Genomic DNA, 18,198 nt, shown 5'->3' with positions numbered 1-18,198 from the left:
TATAGAGAACACACAGTGCTGGCACTATCGAGTACAGAGAACACACAGTGCTGGCACTATCGAGTATAGAGACCACACAGTGCTGGCACTATCGAGTTCAGAGAACACACAGTGCTGACACTATCGAGTACAGAGAACACACAGTGCTGACACTATTGAGTTCAGAGAACACACAGTGCTGACACTATCGAGTACAGAAAACACACAGTGCTGACACTTTCGAGTAGAGAGAACACACAGTGCTGGCACTATCGAGTACAGAGAACACTCAATGCTGACACTATCCAATATAGAGAACGCACAGTGCTGACACTATCGAATGTAGAGAATGCAGTGCTGACACTATTGAGTGCAGAGAACACACAGTGCTGATACTATCGAGCATAGAGAACACACAGAGCTGACACTATTGAGTGCAGAGAAAACACAGTCCTGACACAATCAAGTATAGAGATAACACAGTGCTGACACTATCGAGTGCAAAGAACACACATTGCTGACCCTATTGAGAATAGAGAACATACAGTGCTGACACGATTGAGTATAGAGAACACACAGTGCTGGCACTATCGAGTACCGAGAACACACAGTGCATGGACCTATCGAGTACAGAGAATAATCAATGCTGACACTATCCAGTATAGAGAACGCACAGTGCTGACACTATCGAGTGTAGAGAATGCAGTGCTGACACTATTGAGTGCAGAGAACATACAGTGCTGATACTATCGAGTCGAGAGAACACACAGTGCTGACACTATCGAGTATAGAGAACACACAGTGTTGACACTAGCGAGTGCAGAGAAAACACAGTCCTGACACAATCAAGTATCGAGATAACACAGTGCTGACATTATCGAGTGCAAAGAACATACATTGCTGACACTATTGAGAATAGAGAACATACAGTGCTGACACGATTGAGTATAGAGAACACACAGTGCTGGCACTATCGAGTACAGAGAACACACAGTGCTGGCACTATCGAGTACAGAGATCACACAGTGCTGACACTATTTAGTACAGAGAACACACATTGCTGACACTATCGAGCACAGAGAACACACAGTGCTGACACTGTCGATTACAGAGGACACACAGTGCTGACACTGTCAAGTACAGAGAACACACAGTGCTAAAACAATCGAGTATAGAGAACACACATTGCTGGCACTATCGAGTATATAGAGCACACAATGGTGATTCTATCGAGTGAATTCAACACAACAGTGCTGACACTATCGAGTATAGAGAACACACAGTGCTGGCACTATCGAGTATGGAGATCACACAGTGCTGGCTCTATTGAGCACAGAGAACACACAGTGCTGTCACTATCGAGTTAAGAGAACACACAGTGCTGCCACTATCGAGTACAGAGAACACTCAATGCTGACACTTTCGAGTATAGGGAACGCTCAGTGCTGACACTATCATGTACAAAGAACACACATTGCTGACACTATTGAGTATAGAGAACATACAGTGCTGACACGATTGAGTATAGAGAACCTGCAGTGCTGTCACTATCGAGTATAGAGAACACACAGTGCTGACACGATCGAGTCTGGAGAACACAAAGTGCTGACACTATCGAGCACAGAGAACGCACAGTACTGACACTATCGAGTGTAGAGAACACTCAATGCTGACACTATCGAGTGCAGAGATCACACAGTGCTGACAATATTTAGTACAGTGAACACACAGTGCTGACACTATCGAGCACAGAGAACACACGGTGCTCGCACTATCGAGTACAGAGTACACACAGTGCTGACAATATTTAGTCCAGAGAACACACAATGCTGACACTGTCAAGTACAGAGAACACACAGTTCTAAAACTATCGAGTACAGAGAACACAGTGCTGATACTATCAAGTATATGAACACACAGTGCTGATACAATCGAGTATATGGAACACACAGTGCTGACACGATCGAGTATAGAGAACACACACTGGTGACACTATCGAGTACAGAGTACACACAGTGTTGACACTATCCAGTACAGAAAACACACAATGCTGGCACGATCGAGTACAGAGAACACACTGGTGACACTATCAAGTGCAGAGAACACAACAGTGCTGACACTATCGAATACAGAGAACACACAATGCTGACACTATCGAGTACAGAGATCACACAGTGCTGACAATATTTAGTCCAGAGAACACACAATGCTGACACTGTCAAGTACAGAGAACACACAGTTCTAAAACTATCGAGCACAGAGAACACAGTGCTGATACTATCAAGTATATGAACACACAGTGCTGATACCATCGAGTATCGGGAACACACAGTGCTGACACGATCGTGTATAGAGAACACACAGTGCTCACACTATCGAGAACAGAGAACACACAGTGCTGACACTATCAAGTGCAGAGAACACACAGTTCTGATACTATCGAGTCTAGAGAACACACAATGCTGACACTATCGAGTATAGAGAACACATACTGCTGACACTATCGATCTAGAGAACACAGTGCTGAAACTATCGAGTATAGAGACCACACATTCCTGGCACTATCGAGTTCAGAGAACACACAGTGCTGACACTATTGATTACAGAGAACACACAGTGCTGACATGATGGAGTTCAGAGAACACTCAGTGCTGACTCTATCGAGTACAGAGAACACACAGTGCTGACACTATCGAGTATAGAGACCACACAGTGCTGGCACTATCGAGTGCAGAGAACACACAGTGCTGATACTATCGAGTCTAGAGAACACACACTGCTAACACTATCGAGTATAGAGAACACATACTGCTGATACTATCGATCTAGAGAACACAGTGCTAACACTATCGAGTATAGAGACCACACAGTGCTGGCACTATCGAGTTCAGAGAACACACAGTGCTGATACTATCGAGTAGAGAGAACACACAGTGCTGACACTATTGAGTGCAGAGAAAACACAGTCCTGACACAATCAAGTATAGAGATAACACATGCTGACATTATCAAGTGCAAAGAACACAGTGCTGACACTATTGAGAATGGAGAACACACAGTGCTGACACTATCGAGTACAGAGAACACACAGTGCTGGCACTATCGAGTATAGAGAACACACAGTGCTGACACTATCGAGTACAGAGAACACACAGTGCTGACACGATTGAGTTCAGAGAACACACAGTGCTGACACTATCGAGTACAGAGAACACACAGTGCTGACACTATCGAGTATAGAGACCACACAGTGCTGGCACTATCGAGTACAGAGAACACTCAATGCTGACACTATCCAATATAGAGAACGCACAGTGCTGACACTATCGAGTGTAGAGAATGCAGCGCTGACACTATTGAGTGCAGAGAATGCACAGTGCTGATACTATCGAGTATAGAGAACACAAAGTGCTGACACTATTGAGTGCAGAGAAAACACAGTCCTGACACAATCAAGTATAGAGATAACACAGTGCTGACACTATCGAGTGCAAAGAACACACATTGCTGACACTATTGAAAATAGAGAAAAAACAGTGCTGACACGATTGAGTATAGAGAACACACAGTGCTGGCACTATCGAGTACAGAGAACACACAGTGCTGGCACTATCGAGTATAGAGACCACACAGTGCTGGCACTATCGAGTTCAGAGAACACACAGTGCTGACACTATCGAGTACAGAGAACACACAGTGCTGACACTATTGAGTTCAGAGAACACACAGTGCTGACACTATCGAGTACAGAAAACACACAGTGCTCACACTTTCGAGTAGAGAGATCACACAGTGCTGGCACTATCGAGTACAGAGAACACTCAATGCTGACACTATCCAATATAGAGAACGCACAGTGCTGACACTATCGAGTGTAGAGAATGCAGTGCTGACACTATTGAGTGCAGAGAACACACAGTGCTGATACTATCGAGCATAGAGAACACACAGAGCTGACACTATTGAGTGCAGAGAAAACACAGTCCTGACACAATCAAGTATAGAGATAACACAGTGCTGACACTATCGAGTGCAAAGAACACACATTGCTGACCCTATTGAGAATAGAGAACATACAGTGCTGACACGATTGAGTATAGAGAACACACAGTGCTGGCACTATCGAGTACCGAGAACACACAGTGCATGGACCTATCGAGTACAGAGAATAATCAATGCTAACACTATCCAGTATAGAGAACGCACAGTGCTGACACTATCGAGTGTAGAGAATGCAGTGCTGACACTATTGAGTGCAGAGAACATACAGTGCTGATACTATCGAGTCGAGAGAACACACAGTGCTGACACTATCGAGTATAGAGAACACACAGTGTTGACACTAGCGAGTGCAGAGAAAACACAGTCCTGACACAATCAAGTATCGAGATAACACAGTGCTGACATTATCGAGTGCAAAGAACATACATTGCTGACACTATTGAGAATAGAGAACATACAGTGCTGACACGATTGAGTATAGAGAACACACAGTGCTGGCACTATCGAGTACAGAGAACACACAGTGCTGGCACTATCGAGTACAGAGATCACACAGTGCTGACACTATTTAGTACAGAGAACACACATTGCTGACACTATCGAGCACAGAGAACACACAGTGCTGACACTGTCGATTACAGAGGACACACAGTGCTGACACTGTCAAGTACAGAGAACACACAGTGCTGACACTGTCAAGTACAGAGAACACACACTGCTAAAACAATCGAGTATAGAGAACACACATTGCTGGCACTATCGAGTATATAGAGCACACAATGGTGATTCTATCGAGTGAATTCAACACAACAGTGCTGACACTATCGAGTATAGAGAACACACAGTGCTGGCACTATCGAGTATGGAGATCACACAGTGCTGGCACTATTGAGCACAGAGAACACACAGTGCTGTCACTATCGAGTTAAGAGAACACACAGTGCTGCCACTATCGAGTACAGAGAACACTCAATGCTGACACTTTCGAGTATAGGGAACGCTCAGTGCTGACACTATCATGTACAAAGAACACACATTGCTGACACTATCGAGTACAGAGTACACACAGTGCTGACAATATTTAGTCCAGAGAACCTGCAGTGCTGACACTGTCAAGTACAGAGAACACACAGTTCTAAAACTATCGAGTACAGAGAACACAGTGCTGATACTATCAAGTATATGAACACACAGTGCTGATACAATCGAGTATATGGAACACACAGTGCTGACACGATCGAGTATAGAGAACACACACTGGTGACACTATCGAGTACAGAGTACACACAGTGTTGACACTATCCAGTACAGAAAACACACAATGCTGGCACGATCGAGTACAGAGAACACACTGGTGACACTATCAAGTGCAGAGAACACAACAGTGCTGACACTATCGAATACAGAGAACACACAATGCTGACACTATCGAGTACAGAGATCACACAGTGCTGACAATATTTAGTCCAGAGAACACACAATGCTGACACTGTCAAGTACAGAGAACACACAGTTCTAAAACTATCGAGCACAGAGAACACAGTGCTGATAATATCAAGTATATGAACACACAGTGCTGATACCATCGAGTATCGGGAACACACAGTGCTGACACGATCGTGTATAGAGAACACACACTGGTGACACTATCGAGTGCAGAGAACACAACAGTGCTGACACTATCGATTACAGAGAACAGACAGTGCTCACACTATCAAGTACAGAGAAGACACAGTGCTCACACTATCGAGAACAGAGAACACACAGTGCTGACACTATCAAGTGCAGAGAACACACAGTTCTGATACTATCGAGTCTAGAGAACACACAATGCTGACACTATCGAGTATAGAGAACACATACTGCTGACACTATCGATCTAGAGAACACAGTGCTGAAACTATCGAGTATAGAGACCACACATTCCTGGCACTATCGAGTTCAGAGAACACACAGTGCTGACACGATCGAGTACAGAGAACACACAGTGCTGACACGATTGAGTTCAGAGAACACACAGTGCTGACACTATCGAGTACAGAGAACACACAGTGCTGACACTATCGAGTATAGAGACCACACAGTGCTGGCACTATCGAGTACAGAGAACACTCAATGCTGACACTATCCAATATAGAGAACGCACAGTGCTGACACTATCGAGTGTAGAGAATGCAGTGCTGACACTATTCAGTGCAGAGAACGCACAGTGCTGATGCTATTGAGTATAGAGAACACAAAGTGCTGACACTATTGAGTGCAGAGAAAACACAGTCCTGACACAATCAAGTATAGAGATAACACAGTGCTGACACTATCGAGTGCAAAGAACACACATTGCTGACACTATTGAAAATAGAGAAAAAACAGTGCTGACACGATTGAGTATAGAGAACATACAGTGCTGGCACTATTGAGTACAGAGAACACACAGTGCTGGCACTATCGAGTATAGAGACCACACAGTGCTGGCACTATCGAGTTCAGAAAACACACAGTGCTGACACTATCGAGTACAGAGAACACACAGTGCTGACACTATTGAGTTCAGAGAACACACAGTGCTGACACTATCGAGTACAGAAAACACACAGTGCTGACACTTTCGAGTAGAGAGAACACACAGTGCTGGCATTATCGAGTACAGAGAACACTCAATGCTGACACTATCCAATATAGAGAACGCACAGTGCTGACACTATCGAGTGTAGAGAATGCAGTGCTGACACTATTGAGTGCAGAGAACACACAGTGCTGATACTATCGAGTATAGAGAACACACAGAGCTGACACTATTGAGTGCAGAGAAAACACAGTCCTGACACAATCAAGTATAGAGATAACACAGTGCTGACACTATCGAGTGCAAAGAACACACATTGCTGACCCTATTGAGAATAGAGAACATACAGCGCTGACACAATTGAGTATAGAGAACACACAGTGCTGGCACTATCGACTACAGAGAACACACAGTGCATGGACCTATCGAGTACAGAGAATAATCAATGCTGGCACTATCCAGTATAGAGAACGCACAGTGCTGACACTATCGAGTGTAGAGAATGCAGTGCTGACACTATTGAGTGCAGAGAACACACAGTGCTCACACTATCAAGTACAGAGAAGACACAGTGCTCACACTATGGAGTACAGAGAACACACAGTGCTGACACTATCGAGTGCAAAGAACACACATTGCTGACACTATTGAGAATAGAGATAACACAGTGCTGACACTATCGAGTGCAAAGAACACACATTGCTGACACTATTGAAAATAGAGAAAAAACAGTGCTGACACGATTGAGTATAGAGAACACACAGTGCTGGCACTATCGAGTATAGAGACCACACAGTGCTGGCACTATCGAGTTCAGAGAACACACAGTGCTGACACTATCGAGTACAGAGAACACACAGTGCTGACACTATTGAGTTCAGAGAACACACAGTGCTGACACTATCGAGTACAGAAAACACACAGTGCTCACACTTTCGAGTAGAGAGATCACACAGTGCTGGCACTATCGAGTACAGAGAACACTCAATGCTGACACTATCTAATATAGAGAACGCACAGTGCTGACACTATCGAGTGTAGAGAATGCAGTGCTGACACTATTGAGTGCAGAGAACACACAGTGCTGATACTATCGAGCATAGAGAACACACAGAGCTGACACTATTGAGTGCAGAGAAAACACAGTCCTGACACAATCAAGTATAGAGATAACACAGTGCTGACACTATCGAGTGCAAAGAACACACATTGCTGACCCTATTGAGAATAGAGAACATACAGTGCTGACACGATTGAGTATAGAGAACACACAGTGCTGGCACTATCGAGTACCGAGAACACACAGTGCATGGACCTATCGAGTACAGAGAATAATCAATGCTAACACTATCCAGTATAGAGAACGCACAGTGCTGACACTATCGAGTGTAGAGAATGCAGTGCTGACACTATTGAGTGCAGAGAACATACAGTGCTGATACTATCGAGTCGAGAGAACACACAGTGCTGACACTATCGAGTATAGAGAACACACAGTGTTGACACTAGCGAGTGCAGAGAAAACACAGTCCTGACACAATCAAGTATCGAGATAACACAGTGCTGACATTATCGAGTGCAAAGAACATACATTGCTGACACTATTGAGAATAGAGAACATACAGTGCTGACACGATTGAGTATAGAGAACACACAGTGCTGGCACTATCGAGTACAGAGAACACACAGTGCTGGCACTATCGAGTACAGAGATCACACAGTGCTGACACTATTTAGTACAGAGAACACACATTGCTGACACTATCGAGCACAGAGAACACACAGTGCTGACACTGTCGATTACAGAGGACACACAGTGCTGACACTGTCAAGTACAGAGAACACACAGTGCTGACACTGTCAAGTACAGAGAACACACACTGCTAAAACAATCGAGTATAGAGAACACACATTGCTGGCACTATCGAGTATATAGAGCACACAATGGTGATTCTATCGAGTGAATTCAACACAACAGTGCTGACACTATCGAGTATAGAGAACACACAGTGCTGGCACTATCGAGTATGGAGATCACACAGTGCTGGCACTATTGAGCACAGAGAACACACAGTGCTGTCACTATCGAGTTAAGAGAACACACAGTGCTGCCACTATCGAGTACAGAGAACACTCAATGCTGACACTTTCGAGTATAGGGAACGCTCAGTGCTGACACTATCATGTACAAAGAACACACATTGCTGACACTATCGAGTACAGAGTACACACAGTGCTGACAATATTTAGTCCAGAGAACCTGCAGTGCTGACACTGTCAAGTACAGAGAACACACAGTTCTAAAACTATCGAGTACAGAGAACACAGTGCTGATACTATCAAGTATATGAACACACAGTGCTGATACAATCGAGTATATGGAACACACAGTGCTGACACGATCGAGTATAGAGAACACACACTGGTGACACTATCGAGTACAGAGTACACACAGTGTTGACACTATCCAGTACAGAAAACACACAATGCTGGCACGATCGAGTACAGAGAACACACTGGTGACACTATCAAGTGCAGAGAACACAACAGTGCTGACACTATCGAATACAGAGAACACACAATGCTGACACTATCGAGTACAGAGATCACACAGTGCTGACAATATTTAGTCCAGAGAACACACAATGCTGACACTGTCAAGTACAGAGAACACACAGTTCTAAAACTATCGAGCACAGAGAACACAGTGCTGATAATATCAAGTATATGAACACACAGTGCTGATACCATCGAGTATCGGGAACACACAGTGCTGACACGATCGTGTATAGAGAACACACACTGGTGACACTATCGAGTGCAGAGAACACAACAGTGCTGACACTATCGATTACAGAGAACAGACAGTGCTCACACTATCAAGTACAGAGAAGACACAGTGCTCACACTATCGAGAACAGAGAACACACAGTGCTGACACTATCAAGTGCAGAGAACACACAGTTCTGATACTATCGAGTCTAGAGAACACACAATGCTGACACTATCGAGTATAGAGAACACATACTGCTGACACTATCGATCTAGAGAACACAGTGCTGAAACTATCGAGTATAGAGACCACACATTCCTGGCACTATCGAGTTCAGAGAACACACAGTGCTGACACGATCGAGTACAGAGAACACACAGTGCTGACACGATTGAGTTCAGAGAACACACAGTGCTGACACTATCGAGTACAGAGAACACACAGTGCTGACACTATCGAGTATAGAGACCACACAGTGCTGGCACTATCGAGTACAGAGAACACTCAATGCTGACACTATCCAATATAGAGAACGCACAGTGCTGACACTATCGAGTGTAGAGAATGCAGTGCTGACACTATTCAGTGCAGAGAACGCACAGTGCTGATGCTATTGAGTATAGAGAACACAAAGTGCTGACACTATTGAGTGCAGAGAAAACACAGTCCTGACACAATCAAGTATAGAGATAACACAGTGCTGACACTATCGAGTGCAAAGAACACACATTGCTGACACTATTGAAAATAGAGAAAAAACAGTGCTGACACGATTGAGTATAGAGAACATACAGTGCTGGCACTATTGAGTACAGAGAACACACAGTGCTGGCACTATCGAGTATAGAGACCACACAGTGCTGGCACTATCGAGTTCAGAAAACACACAGTGCTGACACTATCGAGTACAGAGAACACACAGTGCTGACACTATTGAGTTCAGAGAACACACAGTGCTGACACTATCGAGTACAGAAAACACACAGTGCTGACACTTTCGAGTAGAGAGAACACACAGTGCTGGCATTATCGAGTACAGAGAACACTCAATGCTGACACTATCCAATATAGAGAACGCACAGTGCTGACACTATCGAGTGTAGAGAATGCAGTGCTGACACTATTGAGTGCAGAGAACACACAGTGCTGATACTATCGAGTATAGAGAACACACAGAGCTGACACTATTGAGTGCAGAGAAAACACAGTCCTGACACAATCAAGTATAGAGATAACACAGTGCTGACACTATCGAGTGCAAAGAACACACATTGCTGACCCTATTGAGAATAGAGAACATACAGCGCTGACACAATTGAGTATAGAGAACACACAGTGCTGGCACTATCGACTACAGAGAACACACAGTGCATGGACCTATCGAGTACAGAGAATAATCAATGCTGGCACTATCCAGTATAGAGAACGCACAGTGCTGACACTATCGAGTGTAGAGAATGCAGTGCTGACACTATTGAGTGCAGAGAACACACAGTGCTCACACTATCAAGTACAGAGAAGACACAGTGCTCACACTATGGAGTACAGAGAACACACAGTGCTGACACTATCGAGTGCAAAGAACACACATTGCTGACACTATTGAGAATAGAGATAACACAGTGCTGACACTATCGAGTGCAAAGAACACACATTGCTGACACTATTGAAAATAGAGAAAAAACAGTGCTGACACGATTGAGTATAGAGAACACACAGTGCTGGCACTATCGAGTACAGAGAACACACAGTGCTGGCACTATCGAGTATAGAGACCACACAGTGCTGGCACTATCGAGTTCAGAGAACACACAGTGCTGACACTATCGAGTACAGAGAACACACAGTGCTGACACTATTGAGTTCAGAGAACACACAGTGCTGACACTATCGAGTACAGAAAACACACAGTGCTCACACTTTCGAGTAGAGAGATCACACAGTGCTGGCACTATCGAGTACAGAGAACACTCAATGCTGACACTATCCAATATAGAGAACGCACAGTGCTGACACTATCGAGTGTAGAGAATGCAGTGCTGACACTATTGAGTGCAGAGAACACACAGTGCTGATACTATCGAGCATAGAGAACACACAGAGCTGACACTATTGAGTGCAGAGAAAACACAGTCCTGACACAATCAAGTATAGAGATAACACAGTGCTGACACTATCGAGTGCAAAGAACACACATTGCTGACCCTATTGAGAATAGAGAACATACAGTGCTGACACGATTGAGTATAGAGAACACACAGTGCTGGCACTATCGAGTACCGAGAACACACAGTGCATGGACCTATCGAGTACAGAGAATAATCAATGCTAACACTATCCAGTATAGAGAACGCACAGTGCTGACACTATCGAGTGTAGAGAATGCAGTGCTGACACTATTGAGTGCAGAGAACATACAGTGCTGATACTATCGAGTCGAGAGAACACACAGTGCTGACACTATCGAGTATAGAGAACACACAGTGTTGACACTAGCGAGTGCAGAGAAAACACAGTCCTGACACAATCAAGTATCGAGATAACACAGTGCTGACATTATCGAGTGCAAAGAACATACATTGCTGACACTATTGAGAATAGAGAACATACAGTGCTGACACGATTGAGTATAGAGAACACACAGTGCTGGCACTATCGAGTACAGAGAACACACAGTGCTGGCACTATCGAGTACAGAGATCACACAGTGCTGACACTATTTAGTACAGAGAACACACATTGCTGACACTATCGAGCACAGAGAACACACAGTGCTGACACTGTCGATTACAGAGGACACACAGTGCTGACACTGTCAAGTACAGAGAACACACAGTGCTGACACTGTCAAGTACAGAGAACACACACTGCTAAAACAATCGAGTATAGAGAACACACATTGCTGGCACTATCGAGTATATAGAGCACACAATGGTGATTCTATCGAGTGAATTCAACACAACAGTGCTGACACTATCGAGTATAGAGAACACACAGTGCTGGCACTATCGAGTATGGAGATCACACAGTGCTGGCACTATTGAGCACAGAGAACACACAGTGCTGTCACTATCGAGTTAAGAGAACACACAGTGCTGCCACTATCGAGTACAGAGAACACTCAATGCTGACACTTTCGAGTATAGGGAACGCTCAGTGCTGACACTATCATGTACAAAGAACACACATTGCTGACACTATTGAGTATAGAGAACATACAGTGCTGACACGATTGAGTATAGAGAACCTGCAGTGCTGTCACTATCGAGTATAGAGAACACACAGTGCTGACACGATCGAGTCTGGAGAACACAAAGTGCTGACACTATCGAGCACAGAGAATGCACAGTACTGACACTATCGAGTGTAGAGAACACTCAATGCTGACACTATCGAGTGCAGAGATCACACAGTGCTGACAATATTTAGTACAGTGAACACACAGTGCTGACACTATCGAGCACAGAGAACACACGGTGCTCGCACTATCGAGTACAGAGTACACACAGTGCTGACAATATTTAGTCCAGAGAACACACAATGCTGACACTGTCAAGTACAGAGAACACACAGTTCTAAAACTATCGAGTACAGAGAACACAGTGCTGATACTATCAAGTATATGAACACACAGTGCTGATACAATCGAGTATATGGAACACACAGTGCTGACACGATCGAGTATAGAGAACACACACTGGTGACACTATCGAGTACAGAGTACACACAGTGTTGACACTATCCAGTACAGAAAACACACAATGCTGGCACGATCGAGTACAGAGAACACACTGGTGACACTATCAAGTGCAGAGAACACAACAGTGCTGACACTATCGAATACAGAGAACACACAATGCTGACACTATCGAGTACAGAGATCACACAGTGCTGACAATATTTAGTCCAGAGAACACACAATGCTGACACTGTCAAGTACAGAGAACACACAGTTCTAAAACTATCGAGCACAGAGAACACAGTGCTGATAATATCAAGTATATGAACACACAGTGCTGATACCATCGAGTATCGGGAACACACAGTGCTGACACGATCGTGTATAGAGAACACACACTGGTGACACTATCGAGTGCAGAGAACACAACAGTGCTGACACTATCGATTACAGAGAACAGACAGTGCTCACACTATCAAGTACAGAGAAGACACAGTGCTCACACTATCGAGAACAGAGAACACACAGTGCTGACACTATCAAGTGCAGAGAACACACAGTTCTGATACTATCGAGTCTAGAGAACACACAATGCTGACACTATCGAGTATAGAGAACACATACTGCTGACACTATCGATCTAGAGAACACAGTGCTGAAACTATCGAGTATAGAGACCACACATTCCTGGCACTATCGAGTTCAGAGAACACACAGTGCTGACACGATCGAGTACAGAGAACACACAGTGCTGACACGATTGAGTTCAGAGAACACACAGTGCTGACACTATCGAGTACAGAGAACACACAGTGCTGACACTATCGAGTATAGAGACCACACAGTGCTGGCACTATCGAGTACAGAGAACACTCAATGCTGACACTATCCAATATAGAGAACGCACAGTGCTGACACTATCGAGTGTAGAGAATGCAGTGCTGACACTATTCAGTGCAGAGAACGCACAGTGCTGATGCTATTGAGTATAGAGAACACAAAGTGCTGACACTATTGAGTGCAGAGAAAACACAGTCCTGACACAATCAAGTATAGAGATAACACAGTGCTGACACTATCGAGTGCAAAGAACACACATTGCTGACACTATTGAAAATAGAGAAAAAACAGTGCTGACACGATTGAGTATAGAGAACATACAGTGCTGGCACTATTGAGTACAGAGAACACACAGTGCTGGCACTATCGAGTATAGAGACCACACAGTGCTGGCACTATCGAGTTCAGAAAACACACAGTGCTGACACTATTGAGTACAGAGAACACACAGTGCTGACACTATTGAGTTCAGAGAACACACAGTGCTGACACTATCGAGTACAGAAAACACACAGTGCTGACACTTTCGAGTAGAGAGAACACACAGTGCTGGCATTATCGAGTACAGAGAACACTCAATGCTGACACTATCCAATATAGAGAACGCACAGTGCTGACACTATCGAGTGTAGAGAATGCAGTGCTGACACTATTGAGTGCAGAGAACACACAGTGCTGATACTATCGAGTATAGAGAACACACAGAGCTGACACTATTGAGTGCAGAGAAAACACAGTCCTGACACAATCAAGTATAGAGATAACACAGTGCTGACACTATCGAGTGCAAAGAACACACATTGCTGACCCTATTGAGAATAGAGAACATACAGCGCTGACACAATTGAGTATAGAGAACACACAGTGCTGGCACTATCGACTACAGAGAACACACAGTGCATGGACCTATCGAGTACAGAGAATAATCAATGCTGGCACTATCCAGTATAGAGAACGCACAGTGCTGACACTATCGAGTGTAGACAATGCAGTGCTGACACTATTGAGTGCAGAGAACACACAGTGCTCACACTATCAAGTACAGAGAAGACACAGTGCTCACACTATGGAGTACAGAGAACACACAGTGCTGACACTATCGAGTGCAAAGAACACACATTGCTGACACTATTGAGAATAGAGATAACACAGTGCTGACACTATCGAGTGCAAAGAACACACATTGCTGACACTATTGAAAATAGAGAAAAAACAGTGCTGACACGATTGAGTATAGAGAACACACAGTGCTGGCACTATCGAGTACAGAGAACACACAGTGCTGGCACTATCGAGTATAGAGACCACACAGTGCTGGCACTATCGAGTTCAGAGAACACACAGTGCTGACACTATCGAGTACAGAGAACACACAGTGCTGACACTATTGAGTTCAGAGAACACACAGTGCTGACACTATCGAGTACAGAAAACACACAGTGCTCACACTTTCGAGTAGAGAGATCACACAGTGCTGGCACTATCGAGTACAGAGAACACTCAATGCTGACACTATCCAATATAGAGAACGCACAGTGCTGACACTATCGAGTGTAGAGAATGCAGTGCTGACACTATTGAGTGCAGAGAACACACAGTGCTGATACTATCGAGCATAGAGAACACACAGAGCTGACACTATTGAGTGCAGAGAAAACACAGTCCTGACACAATCAAGTATAGAGATAACACAGTGCTGACACTATCGAGTGCAAAGAACACACATTGCTGACCCTATTGAGAATAGAGAACATACAGTGCTGATACGATTGAGTATAGAGAACACACAGTGCTGGCACTATCGAGTACCGAGAACACACAGTGCATGGACCTATCGAGTACAGAGAATAATCAATGCTAACACTATCCAGTATAGAGAACGCACAGTGCTGACACTATCGAGTGTAGAGAATGCAGTGCTGACACTATTGAGTGCAGAGAACATACAGTGCTGATACTATCGAGTCGAGAGAACACACAGTGCTGACACTATCGAGTATAGAGAACACACAGTGTTGACACTAGCGAGTGCAGAGAAAACACAGTCCTGACATAATCAAGTATCGAGATAACACAGTGCTGACATTATCGAGTGCAAAGAACATACATTGCTGACACTATTGAGAATAGAGAACATACAGTGCTGACACGATTGAGTATAGAGAACACACAGTGCTGGCACTATCGAGTACAGAGAACACACAGTGCTGGCACTATCGAGTACAGAGATCACACAGTGCTGACACTATTTAGTACAGAGAACACACATTGCTGACACTATCGAGCACAGAGAACACACAGTGCTGACACTGTCGATTACAGAGGACACACAGTGCTGACACTGTCAAGTACAGAGAACACACAGTGCTGACACTGTCAAGTACAGAGAACACACACTGCTAAAACAATCGAGTATAGAGAACACACATTGCTGGCACTATCGAGTATATAGAGCACACAATGGTGATTCTATCGAGTGAATTCAACACAACAGTGCTGACACTATCGAGTATAGAGAACACACAGTGCTGGCACTATCGAGTATGGAGATCACACAGTGCTGGCACTATTGAGCACAGAGAACACACAGTGCTGTCACTATCGAGTTAAGAGAACACACAGTGCTGCCACTATCGAGTACAGAGAACACTCAATGCTGACACTTTCGAGTATAGGGAACGCTCAGTGCTGACACTATCATGTACAAAGAACACACATTGCTGACACTATTGAGTATAGAGAACATACAGTGCTGACACGATTGAGTATAGAGAACCTGCAGTGCTGTCACTATCGAGTATAGAGAACACACAGTGCTGACACGATCGAGTCTGGAGAACACAAAGTGCTGACACTATCGAGCACAGAGAATGCACAGTACTGACACTATCGAGTGTAGAGAACACTCAATGCTGACACTATCGAGTGCAGAGATCACACAGTGCTGACAATATTTAGTACAGTGAACACACAGTGCTGACACTATCGAGCACAGAGAACACACGGTGCTCGCACTATCGAGTACAGAGTACACACAGTGCTGACAATATTTAGTCCAGAGAACACACAATGCTGACACTGTCAAGTACAGAGAACACACAGTTCTAAAACTATCGAGTACAGAGAACACAGTGCTGATACTATCAAGTATATGAACACACAGTGCTGATACAATCGAGTATATGGAACACACAGTGCTGACACGATCGAGTATAGAGAACACACACTGGTGACACTATCGAGTACAGAGTACACACAGTGTTGACACTATCCAGTACAGAAAACACACAATGCTGGCACGATCGAGTACAGAGAACACACTGGTGACACTATCAAGTGCAGAGAACACAACAGTGCTGACACTATCGAATACAGAGAACACACAATGCTGACACTATCGAGTACAGAGATCACACAGTGCTGACAATATTTAGTCCAGAGAACACACAATGCTGACACTGTCAAGTACAGAGAACACACAGTTCTAAAACTATCGAGCACAGAGAACACAGTGCTGATAATATCAAGTATATGAACACACAGTGCTGATACCATCGAGTATCGGGAACACACAGTGCTGACACGATCGTGTATAGAGAACACACACTGGTGACACTATCGAGTGCAGAGAACACAACAGTGCTGACACTATCGATTACAGAGAACAGACAGTGCTCACACTATCAAGTACAGAGAAGACACAGTGCTCACACTATCGAGAACAGAGAACACACAGTGCTGACACTATCAAGTGCAGAGAACACACAGTTCTGATACTATCGAGTCTAGAGAACACACAATGCTGACACTATCGAGTATAGAGAACACATACTGCTGACACTATCGATCTAGAGAACACAGTGCTGAAACTATCGAGTATAGAGACCACACATTCCTGGCACTATCGAGTTCAGAGAACACACAGTGCTGACACGATCGAGTACAGAGAACACACAGTGCTGACACGATTGAGTTCAGAGAACACACAGTGCTGACACTATCGAGTACAGAGAACACACAGTGCTGACACTATCGAGTATAGAGACCACACAGTGCTGGCACTATCGAGTACAGAGAACACTCAATGCTGACACTATCCAATATAGAGAACGCACAGTGCTGACACTATCGAGTGTAGAGAATGCAGTGCTGACACTATTCAGTGCAGAGAACGCACAGTGCTGATGCTATTGAGTATAGAGAACACAAAGTGCTGACACTATTGAGTGCAGAGAAAACACAGTCCTGACACAATCAAGTATAGAGATAACACAGTGCTGACACTATCGAGTGCAAAGAACACACATTGCTGACACTATTGAAAATAGAGAAAAAACAGTGCTGACACGATTGAGTATAGAG

Source organism: Pristiophorus japonicus, chromosome 5 (assembly GCF_044704955.1).
Source record: "Pristiophorus japonicus isolate sPriJap1 chromosome 5, sPriJap1.hap1, whole genome shotgun sequence".
Lineage (NCBI taxonomy): Eukaryota > Metazoa > Chordata > Chondrichthyes > Pristiophoridae > Pristiophorus > Pristiophorus japonicus.
The sequence above is the reverse complement of the archived record's forward strand: the minus strand, read 5'-3'. Positions refer to the sequence as shown.